Source organism: Tachysurus vachellii, chromosome 13, assembly GCF_030014155.1.
Source record: "Tachysurus vachellii isolate PV-2020 chromosome 13, HZAU_Pvac_v1, whole genome shotgun sequence".
Taxonomy (NCBI): domain Eukaryota; kingdom Metazoa; phylum Chordata; class Actinopteri; order Siluriformes; family Bagridae; genus Tachysurus; species Tachysurus vachellii.
In genome coordinates this window covers 25401469-25416468 of record NC_083472.1, presented here as the reverse complement: position 1 = coordinate 25416468, position 15000 = coordinate 25401469, and the positions used below count along the sequence as shown (strand labels likewise).

The 15000-nt window shown below is 37.5% G+C and overlaps 1 protein-coding gene across 2 annotated transcripts in view; it reads right to left on the bottom strand.

Moving 5' to 3' along the window:
- Positions 1–15000, bottom strand: part of si:dkey-237h12.3 (teneurin-3) — a 103693-nt gene that overhangs the window by 88688 nt on the left and 5 nt on the right. For both annotated transcript variants that reach the window (XM_060884673.1, XM_060884674.1), the window contains exon 1: positions 14878–15000. This exon is cut by the window's right edge and continues 5 nt beyond it. The gene's annotated coding sequence lies outside the window, so the exon portion shown is untranslated. The remainder of the gene's footprint in view (positions 1–14877) is intronic.

Genomic DNA, 15000 nt, shown 5'->3' with positions numbered 1-15000 from the left:
TTCTGATAAAAGCTCCTCTCCAGTCGGCTCATGTTTCTGTAGGTTATGTAGGTCAGGATTATGTAAGAAACACTCGGCTGTCGAGTCTGACGTGAATCTTTAATTCTGCACCAGGGAAGTGACTGAGATTTGATCATTTATCACAGGAGTGCTGGAGGATCTGAGAGACGCAGACTGTAGTGTGGTGACAGCGAGTGAGGACAAGTCTATACAAGTCTACACAAGTCTATACAAGTCTACACAAGTCTATACAAGTCTACACAAGTCTATACAAGTCTACACAAGTCTATACAAGTCTACACAAGTCTACACATTTAGCAGACATTTAGGCATTTAGCAGACCCCCTTATCCAGAGTGACTTACAACTGAACAACTGAGGGTTAAGGGCCTTGCTCAGGGGCCCAGCAGTGGCAGTTTGGTGGACCTGGGGTTTGAACTCATGACCTTCTGATCAGTAGCCCAAGACCTTAACCACTGAGCTACCACATCCCCACAGTTTATACAAGTTTATACAAGTTTATACAAGTTTACACAAGTCTACAAAAGTTTACTGAATTACAGCCAGAATTCAGGAGAAATGACCAGGACACTTAAACACACAATCTTCAGCAGTTGATTTCTGTGTTATTACATTAACATACACACATTTTTCTTATAAAAATAAGCGACATAAATATAAACACACAATGAGGAAACTTTACTCACAAACTTCACTTGGATTTTACGTCGTGAATCTACACAAAAAATATCTCACAATGTTGAAGTGAAGAAATGAAAAATCAATAAATTATTGATGATTAAAAATGTAAAAAGGTTGTGACTGCATGACAGAATAAATCCACATCTTCACACTTAAACACACGGCGTGGTGACGACCAAGGAGCTGGAAACAACCATCTAAAAACAAAAAACTGTCCGATCCAGAATGACGTCAAATCCAACCATGAGTCCAGACCACAATCAGACCATCCACTGAACGCCACTGAATGCGTATTTAGAGGATTATTCAGAGAAACCACATGAGGAACATGGTGTTATCTACACGTGCTCTCACTCTGGTCTTCTCAGCAGTTACAGGGTTCTGCTTTAGTGCTCGATGTTCTCTGACCTGTCTGAGATCTAATCCCTTCTTTACATGCTCTCTGGAGTTTGATGGACGATCTCTATGCATAGTCACATCTGAGTGTGTGTGTGTGTGTGTGTGTGTGTGTGTGAGTGTGTGTGTGTGTGTGTGTGTGTGTGTGTGTGTGTGTTTATTAATAATGTATTTACACCAGAAAGGGTTAAAGGAATTTCTCTGGGTGAACTGCAGAGGCAGCTTGGGAGAAAATCATGGTCCATGGAGAATCATTCTCAAACACACACACACACACACACACACACACACACACACACACACACATTCATACACAGCAGGAGGGAGAGAGAAATTAAGGTCTATGTAGGAGGAAGATGCTAAAGGGGATCAAAAAAGTGCACTGTCTGCAGCTCAGAATCCCGATTGTAGGGCATTTACAACAAACATAAAACACACACACACACACACACACACACACACACACACAAACACACACACAAACACACACACATATCCCCAGGGACTGCAGAAGGACTGAACTTGAACAAAGTGATAGAGTTTAGGATTCAGGGTGCAATGCTAACACACACTCTGTACACTAAAGCACATGTTTAAACTCACACACACACACACACACATACACACACACACACACACACACACATCTCCTCACACTGGAGACTCCTTCAGCACATCACACACACACACACACACACACATCTCCTCACACTGGAGACTCCTTCAGCACATCACACACACACACACACACACATCTCCTCACACTGGAGACTCCTTCAGCACATCACACACACACACACACACACACACACACACACACACATCTCCTCACACTGGAGACTCCTTCAGCACATCACACACACACACACACACACACACATCTCCTCACACTGGAGACTCCTTCAGCACATCACACACACACACACACACACACACACACACACATCTCCTCACACTGGAGACTCCTTCAGCACATCACACACACACACACACACACACACACACATATCTCCTCACACTGGAGACTCCTTCAGCACATCACACACACACACACACACACACACACACATCTCCTCACACTGGAGACTCCTTCAGCACATCACACACACACACACACACACACATCTCCTCACACTGGAGACTCCTTCAGCACATCACACACACACACACACACACACATCTCCTCACACTGGAGACTCCTTCAGCACATCACACACACACACACACACATCTCCTCACACTGGAGACTCCTTCAGCACATCACACACACACACACACACACACATCTCCTCACACTGTAGAATCTTTCACCACACATTATTAAGGAAATGACAGAAAGATTGTGTGCTGTACACGTCGGTGTAAATAAGCTGTTGTTACAGTAACAATAAGGTCAGAACACAGAACTCAGCAGCAGCGTGGTGTGTGTGTGTTAATCACAGGTGTGGTTCAGACTCAGAACATCACAGACAGGATGCTGAGAGCTGGACAGAGGAGCAGTCAGTGTGTGTTAGTTGTTAGCTGTTAGCGCTTAGTGTGAATTTAAAATAAAGCCCAACAGACAGAATAAAGGTTTGTTTACAGATTTATTGCCTGAACGCTGCTGACACTAATGAGTAATTGAGCTCATCACTAGTGTTCACCTTCACAGCTTGAGACACATAAGCACACAGAATCAGAAAGCAGGTCAGATCCAATCAGCCGTGTGACTCGTCCTCGTCTTCTGACCTCCAGACGGTGTTAAAGATACTGAACATGCAGCAACCTCAAAACAAACCTGAACACACCTGTGAGGGAGAACACGCTTCATCACCAACACCTACAGACACTGTGTACACACACACAACACACACAACACACAATATCTATACAAAACACACACACAACACACACAACACACAATATCTATACAAAACACACACATACCACACACAACACACACAACACACAATATCTATACAAAACACACACATAACACACACAACACACACAATATCTATACAAAACACACACATAACACACAACACACACACACAAAACACACACATAACACACACAACACACAATATCTATACAAAACACACACATACCACACACAACACACACAATATCTATACAAAACACACACATAACACACACAACACACACAATATCTATACAAAACACACACATAACACACAAAACACACAAAGTATATATACAAAACACACACAACACACACAACACACACACACACACAAAACACACAAAATATATATACAAAACACACACAACACACACAACACACAATATCTATACAAAACACACACATAACACACACAACACACACAATATCTATACAAAACACACACATAACACACAAAACACACAAAATATATATACAAAACACACACAACACACACAACACACACACACAAAACACACAAAATATATATACAAAACACACACAACACACACAACACACAATATATATATACAAAACACACACAACACACACAACACACACACACAAAATATATATACAAAACACACACAACACACACAACACACAAAACACACAAAATATATATACAAAACACACACAACACACACAATATATATACAAAACACACACAACACACACACAAAACACACAAAATATATATACAAAACACACACAACACACACACAATATATATACAAAACACACACAACACACACAATATATACAAAACACACACAACACACACACAACACACACAATATATATACAAAACACACACAACACACACACAACACACACACACACACAATATATATATATATATATATATATATATATATATATATATATATATACAAAACACATAACACAACACACATAACACAAACATAACACTCACATAACACACACATAAAACACACATATACTGTAATACACACATAACACACATATAACACACATATAATACACACATAACACACACATAACACACACATAACTCTCACATAACACACATATAACTCTCACATAACACACATATAATACACATATAACACACATAACACACACATAACACACACATAACACACATATAATACACACATAACACACACATAACACACACATAACACACACATAACTCTCACATAACACACATATAATACACATATAACACACATAACACACACATAACACACACATAACTCTCACATAACACACATATAATACACATATAACACACATAACACACACATAACACACACATAACACACATATAATACACACATAACACACACATAACACACACATAACACACACATAACTCTCACATAACACACATATAATACACATAACACACACATAACACACACATAACACACACATAACACACATATAATACACACATAATACACATATAACACACACATAACACACACATAACACTCACATAACACACACATAACACACACATAACTCTCACATAACACACATATAATACACACATAACACACACATAACTCTCACATAACACACATATAACACACACATAACTCTCACATAACACAACATATAATACACATATAACACACATAACACACACATAACACACACATAACACACACATAACTCTCACATAACACACATATAATACACACATAACACACACATAACACACACATAACTCTCACATAACACACATATAATACACATATAACACACACATAACACACACATAACTCTCACATAACACACATAACACACACATAACACACACATAACACACACATAACACACACATAACTCTCACATAACACACATATAATACACATATAACACACACATAACACACACATAACACTCACATAACACACACATAACACACACATAACACACACATAACTCTCACATAACACACATATAATACACATATAACACACACATAACACACACATAACACTCACATAACACACACATAACACACACATAACACACACATAACACACACATAACTCTCACATAACACACATATAATACACATATAACACACACATAACACACACATAACACTCACATAACACACACATAACACACACATAACACACACATAACTCTCACATAACACACATATAATACACATATAACACACACATAACACACACATAACACTCACATAACACACACATAACACACACATAACACACACATAACTCTCACATAACACACATATAATACACATATAACACACATAACACACACATAACACTCACATAACACACACATAACACACACATAACACACACATAACTCTCACATAACACACATATAATACACATATAACACACACATAACACACACATAACACACACATAACACGAACATGAAGGAAAATCTTCAATAAGAAGATCAGAGGTTAATATAATCCCAGTAACTCCATCATCACTGAACCACATCGATCACAGAGCTTCAATTTTCTTCCATGTAACAGAAGGAGCTTCAATAAACTCTGGATTCATAACAACGTTGTTCACGTGTGTTTTACTGAATACAGATTATTTACAACACTCTAAATTTAACTGCAGAAAACCAACTGAATCTGCGCAGACTCACACTTTATTAATACGTGTCGCTCTCTATGACAGTTTACACCACAGAGCTGCTGAGTTCAGGCATCTTCAGGACAGAGAACTTTACATTTCATTTACTATTCATTTGAAAAGAGCGAATAAAGACTGAAGGAGGTCAAATATCCTGCAACGATAAAGAGTTTTCATCTGTGTAACGATTCTCATTTTCATTATCAATCAGTAAAGCTCATTAAATTAGTTCACCTGTGTTTCCTGATGGTGTCAGACACCTGAGCAGATCAGAACATTAAAAGGAAACAGACATGGAGGTGATGTGTGTAGTGAAGGTGAAACACCTCCGGAGACCTTACAGGAATCCATCAATGTGTGATTTTCCCCAGAGACTCGCAGTCATCGATTACTCTTTACCTTCCTGTCCTTTCAAATCAGTGTGTCGTTATACATCAATGAAGGATAATTCAAGGCTTTAACACACACACACACACACACACACACACACACACATTTTCTGAGTCAATCGGAAATAACTGCTTTTCACTAGTTTAGATTAACACTTATCCAATAATCGTGCACAGCAGGAGACATCGAGCAAATTGTACTGTTTTGCCAATTTGATGTAATGTTCAGTGATGTAATGTTCAGTGAAATAATGTTCAGTGTAATCACTCAGATCAATAACAATAACCTTCAGTTTTCTCTCAGTGAAAGTCATAAAAATTGCTTTCTAACATCTGACTCCTGTGTCAAAGCTTTCACACACAAAACACATCTGAATATTAAAGTACTGAAAGTATTTATCATCTCCATAATCTGTGTCGAATGGCATTGTGTAATGTGGCTGTTAATGCAAAGGGAACAAAAGGCGAACAATGGCAGAGAAACATCTCTACACCTTTCACCCTCATTAACAATTCAAGGATGTATGAATAAACATGAATATGTAAATCAGAAACGCCCCCAGCGTCCTCCTGCAGTCGTCAACAACACTGCCGGGTCACAGGTGGACTCGAGTGGGACTGCAGAGCGACAGGGTCTCCATCCTCACCTTCTCCTTTATTTATTTCACAGCCACCCAAACCCGTTACCATAGCAACCACGATTCCCTTCCTTATTAGTATATCAGACCTGATTGGTTTAAACCGCTGACTTTATTTAGTGACATCACGCACACACACACACACTCAGCGTGTTAAATGAGAGTGTTAACATACAGTTGTGAGGTTGTGTAAGGTGTCGTGTACTCAGTTTGTACAAAGTATTAAAAATTTAAATCAGAGTTTTAACTCGTATCATTTCAATTAATACAACTTTGTAGCCTGAAAAAATTTCAGTGTTAATTCAGGGTTAATTCTGCAGCGTGTTAATTCTGCATTCTACCCATGAATTCATTGCATGGTGTTAATGTTCAACTGCAAAGTTCGTTTAGTTTTGAAAGTGTTAATTTTGTTCAGTAACGTTTTAAATTAACGTTTTAAATTAGATTCTTGTGTTGATGTGTTAATTTAAACCATGAACATACTTATTATTTGTTAGTGTGTTCAGGACATTAGTGTGTTTATTACTGTGTTCATCACCCTGTTATTTACACCACACACCACAACGCACCCTCTGGGTCCTGCGTTACGGCTCTGTGGGGTTTTATACGTGTTAATCTGAGGACGCAGTTCAGAGACGAGACGCCGTATAAAGTTTGACCTTTTCCTGCTGCAGGAAACGAGCAGCGTCTGCAGAACGTTCCACACTTCACGTCCTGTTCCTGCTCCTGAGACACGACGCTCCAGTCTGTACTTCAGATCTTTTCTACTTATTTCAGTACAGCAGACGACTGCAGGAGGAAGTCTGACATCTGCTTTTATACACAAACCCAACACCTTAGTGATCGGTTTGATCAGATCCTCTCAAAAAATCAACATTTTCCCTTCTCGAATAAAGAAAATCAGTGTTTTATAGTTGATGAGATTTAACTAGATTTTGAAGCTCAGAACATTTAATATATTTTGCAGCTTTAAAACGTTGGTGCACATTTTAAATGAATATAAACAAGCATTTAAGTACATGTTGGAAATTTGATGTATTTATTGTCAGCACTAATTAGTGTGAACGAGAAAAGGTGAATTTTATGTAAAAGCTGATTGTAAACAATAATATTAAATAAATCTAAAACATTAAACTATAATCAAACAATGCAGAAAAAAAATATTAGAAACATGACATTATTATTATCAGGAAAATTCACTGACATTTAAATTTGACCAATCAAAGATCAGCACTATTCCCAGCTCCAGAATACGCTCCTGTTCTGATACCCTGAACAAAGAAGATCCAAATTCAGATAGAAGACCTGAGGTCACATCCACACATTTATATCTCTATACAAACAAAGACGTTTCTGCAGCACTACAGCTCTGAGGCTCAAGCTGATCAGCTCACAAAATATCTACAAAAAAATCACTTCCTGCAAGTGAATCGACTCAGAGTCAAATCACTAAGTCGCTGCAGTCGCATCTCACTCAGGTGCGAACAGAACACGATTGTGTCACCTGACTAAAGACCTGCACACAGGGAGACTACATGCCAGTGTTGTGTTCAAACACACTTAACACTGCAGACGTGAAAGAAACCTGAGAAACACCAAACAAAACTTAAGAACCGAGCTTTAATATCCTGAGATAAATGATTCTGTTGTTTTAACAGAAAGTAAACCAGCATCTGAGAGAGAGAGAGAGTGCGTGTGTGTGTGTGTGTGTGTGTGTGTGTGTGTGTGTGTGTGTGTGTGTGTGTGTGGGTGTGTGTGTGTGTGTAGTTCATAATGGTAGGTAGAGCTAAGTCGATTAGGAACTTGAAATCTGATGATGGAGGTTTAAAGTGAACGTGGGCGTTAGGTAATAAGAATCGAGTGTAGCGGGTAGAAAGCTGCAGGGAGAAGTGCACAATTCCTAAAGTGAGAGAGAGAGAGAGAGAGAGAGAGAGAGAGAGAGAGAGAGAGAGAGAGAGAGAGAGAGGGAGAGGGAGAGAGAGAGGGAGTTCCGTGTGCAGACTGGGTTATGGTGTTAAGTCCCTAAGTGATGTCAGTGTTTCCAGGAGGAAAGTTCCTGGTGTTCAGTGTCCAGTTACGCTGCAGCTGATCCACATTCACATTATTAACAACATGCATGCAGTTCAGTCCCCGGGGTTGCCAGATGTTTTAGGAGTCAGTCCAAGTCTCAGATGCAGCTCTTGTTGACCTTAAAGACGTGATATTATTATTTGTTAATGAATACTGTCACATTTATGTATTTAATCTTGTCCTTGGATGTGAGTGTAGTCTGAAAGCTGTGCAATGTGTTCAGTGTAATTCTTACAGCCTGGTTGTTTGATGAATAAATTACGTCCCAGGACAGTAAAAAAAAGTGTAACTGAATAAATCTTCAATGAGGTTCAGGTATAAACCATTCAGTTTAGAAAACATGTAAAACTCTACACCTGTTCCTACTGTCTCGTCTCGTCTCGTCTCATCTCATCTCGTCTCGTCTTTACCTCAAAACGACTCTTAATGCCATTGATTTGTTGAGTGTGAAGGCGTCGTCACGTCACTGCTGCTGATGAAAACTCTCAAACAAACCAGAGATAAATTATTCAACAAACTGTTCAATCTTGCATGTGTCTGCCCACCTGCACACACTCACACACTCTCACACACACACTCACACTCTCACACACACTCTCACACACACACTCACACACACACTCACACACACTCACATTCTCTCTCACACGCACACACACATTCTCACACACACTCTCTCACACACACACTCACTCTCTCTCACAAACTCACACTCTCTCTGACACACACACACAGGAACAGAGCTTTCACTTTCACTATTATTTATGGAGCTAAAGGCTGAAGGTGCCATCATAGATTCACTGTAAGAAGCAGTGCACACACACACAAACACACACAAACACACTCTCTCTCTATCTCTGACACACACGCACACACACACACTCTCACATAACACACACTGATGAACCTAAAGGCACAGACATTTTATTCCTGCAGCATGAATTAACACAATTTCCCACAAAATCAATCAAATCAATTGGAGCAATCAAACAACACTGAAGGTTTTTAATGAGCTCTGCGTGTGTGTGTGTGTGTGTGTGTGTGTGTGTGTGTGTGTGTGTGTGTGTGTGTGTGTGTGTGTGTGTGTGTGTTTTGAAGAAGATTATGATGATTATGATGAATGGTCTCAGGCTGAAACGATCATGTCCTTGTCGTGTTTCTTGCACTCACTCAGCAATACATTAGCGATGTTGGGAAGAAGCTCATCAGGTGTTAATTGTCTTTTACGAGCAACGCAATTACTCACGACATCAAAACAGCCGTTAAGGGGGTTTTAATTGAAATTTAGTGCAAGTGGCAGGTAAGGAAACACTGAGCAGACTGACAAATTCACAACTAGAGCTAACACCATGGGACTGAATTAACAGCCGTAACGCAGTGTAGCCAGATTGGATATTTTCATAAATTAGCACATTATACTACTTAAAACTGAACACTGAAGCTTAAGAATTTAAAGTCTGATTAGTCCGATTAAAAAATACTAATCTGGCAGATTTAGACTTTTTCTACACTGTAACTGTTTTTTTATTTAGATTTATTTTGCTAATAAACTTGTATGTTTGCTATCCTGATGACGTGGAGGACAAACATATAAACAATTATTATAATATGAGTATTTATGGGTTTTTAAACAGTCTGTGGCTTCTATAAGAGTTCCATCAGGACGTATACAGGGAAAGCTCCTGGTGTTCATAGTTGAGCTACGCAACTGATCTTTGGTTTTCTCCACATGCACATGATCCTTATTGTGAACCTGATCCTGCTCTGAGTCCTGATTTATAACCTAGAACCTTGTGATTATGGTCCTAATCCTGATCTTAATCCTGATCCTGTAGATTTTACAGTTCAGGACAAACAGTGATAACATCTCATCTGTATCGTCTACAACACAGGACTAACACGGAGACATCCAACGATACTGAGCCCAAACTTAATCTTGATCTTAATCCTGATCTTTAGATTAATCCCATTCCTAGGCCTAATCCTTATCTTAATCCTGATCCTGGTGCTTCAGTCTCACACACAGTACAAGTCTATGAAACATATCATGACTAAATCATATTTGATGATGTGGATTAATTTACATCTTTAAATGTGAACATTTTAAAAGCTTCTGAAAAAAATATTCTGGACAAAATAACTATACAGATGGAGCAGTTTTATCAACAAAGCTTTTCTGTACGGCGTCTGACTGCTTAACTTAAACTACATCAGGAAACAAGAACATCTCTGTTACAGGGAGTTTTTCTCTGTCGCACTTCTCCGTGTTTGTTTTTGTTTTCGCTACGTCTCGTCACGTCACGTCACGTCACGTCTTGTCACGTCTCGTCACGTCACGTCACGTCTCGTCACGTCAAATCACAAGTCATCTCAGCACATCACATCATGTCTCGTCACATCACAACACAACATTACGCTGATCTCCCACGTTACTGTATCAATATACAAATAAATATATACACACATATTTATATAAATTATTCCAATATAAATAAATGTGCTGCTAATCTGGATTTCACTGTTTAATTATTTATTTTTTAAAGCACAGGAAAAAAAGTCATATAAAAGAACCAAATAAAGAAAATAATAATAAAATAATAATAATAATAATAATAATAATAATAATAATAATAATAATAATAATAATAATAATAATAATAATGTCTTTGTGAATCCTGCTTTCTGAAACTATAAACTGTATACTGCAAACTCAGAGACTTCATAGAGAATACACACTTATACACACAAATACATACACACTTATACACACAAATACATACACACTTATACACACAAATACATACACACTTATACACACAAATACATACACACTTATACTCACACAAATACATACACACTTATACACACAAATACATACACACTTATACACACACAAATACATACACACTTAAACACACACAAATACATACACACTTATACACACAAATACATACACACTTATACACACAAATACATACACACTTATACACACAAATACATACACACTTATACACACAAATACATACACACTTATACACACAAATACATACACACTTATACTCACACAAATACATACACACTTATACTCACACAAATACATACACACTTATACACACACAAATACATACACACTTATACACACACAAATACATACACACTTATACACACAAATACACACACACACTTATACACACAAATACACATACACACACACTTATACTCACACAAATATAACAAAGCAGTAAAAAAATCAAATGCTTTGAGATTCTGTCCTGAAAGAAGCTGCATGGAGACACAAAATGCCGTAATCAGACTTACAGTAAAAACCTTTCTGTAGAAGAAGAATCACTACACACACTTTACACTACAGTAGACTTCACTTTACACTGGAATCACTACAGACACTTTACACTACAGTAGACGTCACTTTACACTAGAATCACTACAGACACTTTACACTACAGTAGACGTCACTTTACACTAGAATCACTGCACACACTTTACACTACAGTAGACTACACTTTACACTAGAATCACTACACACACTTTACACTACAGTAGACTACACTTTACACTAGAATCACTACAGACACTTTACACTACAGTAGACGTCACTTTACACTAGAATCACTACACACACTTTACACTACAGTAGACTACACTTTACACTAGAATCACTACACACACTTTACACTACAGTAGACTACACTTTACACTAGAATCACTACAGACACTTTACACTACAGTAGACGTCACTTTACACTAGAATCACTACACACACTTTACACTACAGTAGACGTCACTTTACACTAGAATCACTGCACACACTTTACACTACAGTAGACTACACTTTACACTTTACACTGAGGTTTATTCATCAAGGAGGAAAAAATAATACAGTGGACTTTAAAGCAGCAGGTGGTCACGGTAAAAAAAACATAATGTAAAAAATCAGACATTGAGATGCAATGAGACGCATAAGAAAGTGTTTCCTAATCACATTCAGGAAACTCGAACTGGAATGAAATTGAATCGTGCGGTGAATAAAAATCTCGGCTCAAACGTTCACACAAATAAAGTGCAGGCCAAAAGTCTGGGAGGGTTTGATGATGAAAGCTGAGCTCCTGCTCTTTCTAACACAAAACAGAATGTGTTTAATAAAACAGATCAGATCCTTTACTGCAGATGTGAGATAAAGACCTGCGTCTGCTTTATGATTAAACATGTTATCGTTTCATTACAGTTACAGTTACACATCAGGAACAACAACCAACACAAGAGAAAGTCTTATAAATGAGCAGCAGGTTTGAGAAACAGATAAGACTCAGAAATGCTGAAGGACATTTTTAGGACAACTGCAGATTAATAAACTATGGGGGAAAAAACATCCTAAAATAATAATAATAATAATAATAATAATAATAATAATAATAATAATAATAATAATAATAATAATAATAATATTCAGACATAGATAGATAGACCAATAGACAGATAGCAAAATAGATAGATAGAAAAATAGATAGATAGACAAATAGACAAATAGATAGATAGATAGATAGATAGATAGATAGATAGATAGATAGATAGATTGATAGATAGATAGATAGATAGATAGATAGACAGACAGACAGACAGACAGACAGACAGACAGACAGACAGACAGATAGATAGATAGATAGAAAGATAGATAGATAGAAAGATAGATAGATAGATAGATAGATAGATAGATAGATAGATAGATAGATAGATAGATAGATAGATGCCATTAAATCTCTATTTCTTATTGTTCATATCCATATTTTTATCCTTTAGAAGTAACTCTATATTAATATAATTAATAATAATATAATTAATAATAATATAATTAATAATAATATAATTAATAATAATAACTCTATCTCAGCACTGAGTGATTATCCTGGACACCTGATATATGACTGAATGTAACTCCGATGTGATCTATAGACGATTTAATCACGATAAAGAGACGAAAACAGACAAATTAGAGTGAATCAGATGCTGCGGCGTCACACGTTTCAGATTTAGTCCTGTTAAAGACTCCGTACACGGTGAAATAACAAACAGTATTAAACACCTCATTTTTAACTCGTTTCCTTTGTTGCTCGTATAATAAAAAAAGAATAAATAAAAAGTAAAATTCATGTCATTCTTTATGTAGCAGATATGACTGTGATATAACAGATAGAACAGATGAATTCATTGTATAAGAGTATGATCATGATATTTAATCTGACAATAATTCATCACTTATACATCACTAATGTATATAAACTGTATCACTAAGTCTCTCTCTGGGTGTGTGGATAAAGACTGGACACAATAAACGTGACAGAAACATCTCATGTGTGGAACTGAGGATGTTAACAGACATCAGGTCAGTGGTTCGGTCTGTTCTCGGTGTCTGAACGCTGGTCAGTGGCTCAATGTGCTGCTTCTTCTAATTATGTTACGCTGCTGAAAAAAGGCTTAAACAAAAACATAAATAAATAAATAAATAAATAAAATATACCAACAAACCAATAAATAAATAAATAAATAAATAAATGATGAAAGCAGCTCTTCTCTCATTTCAAACCTCAGACAGAATAAATATCACATGACGCTTCAGACACAAAACAGTTTCACGGCTTCTGCAATAAATAAACCGTCAGATAAATAAATAAACGTGTCCGTGTCACGTGTGTCCACAGAACTGTCACCGCATCACACGTGCGTTCAGGATCGAGAGGTTGTTTATTTATTTTCATACTATTTATATTATCATTAGAAATTCGTTTTTAAGCGTGTTTAGAAAAGGAGAATCGGCTACACGTGAGAAAACACGTGCGTTAATAAGATACAGTAAAATGACGCGTTAGAAACTACATGAGAAATAAAACACACACTCTCTCTCACACACTCACACGCTCACTCACACACACACACACACTCTCTCTCTCCCACACACACTCTCAAACACACACGCTCACTCGCACACACACACTATCACACACACGCTCACTCACACACACACTCTCACACACACACACACACACACACACACACTATCACACACACACACACACACACACACACACTCACCTCACGTCTCCATCTCGGTTCTGAACGACAATAAACTTCCAAAGTTGATCCGAGCCGCGCGGAGGAACAAACGATGAGGAGGAAGATGAGAGTGAGTGTGTGTGAGTGTGTGTGAGTGTGAGT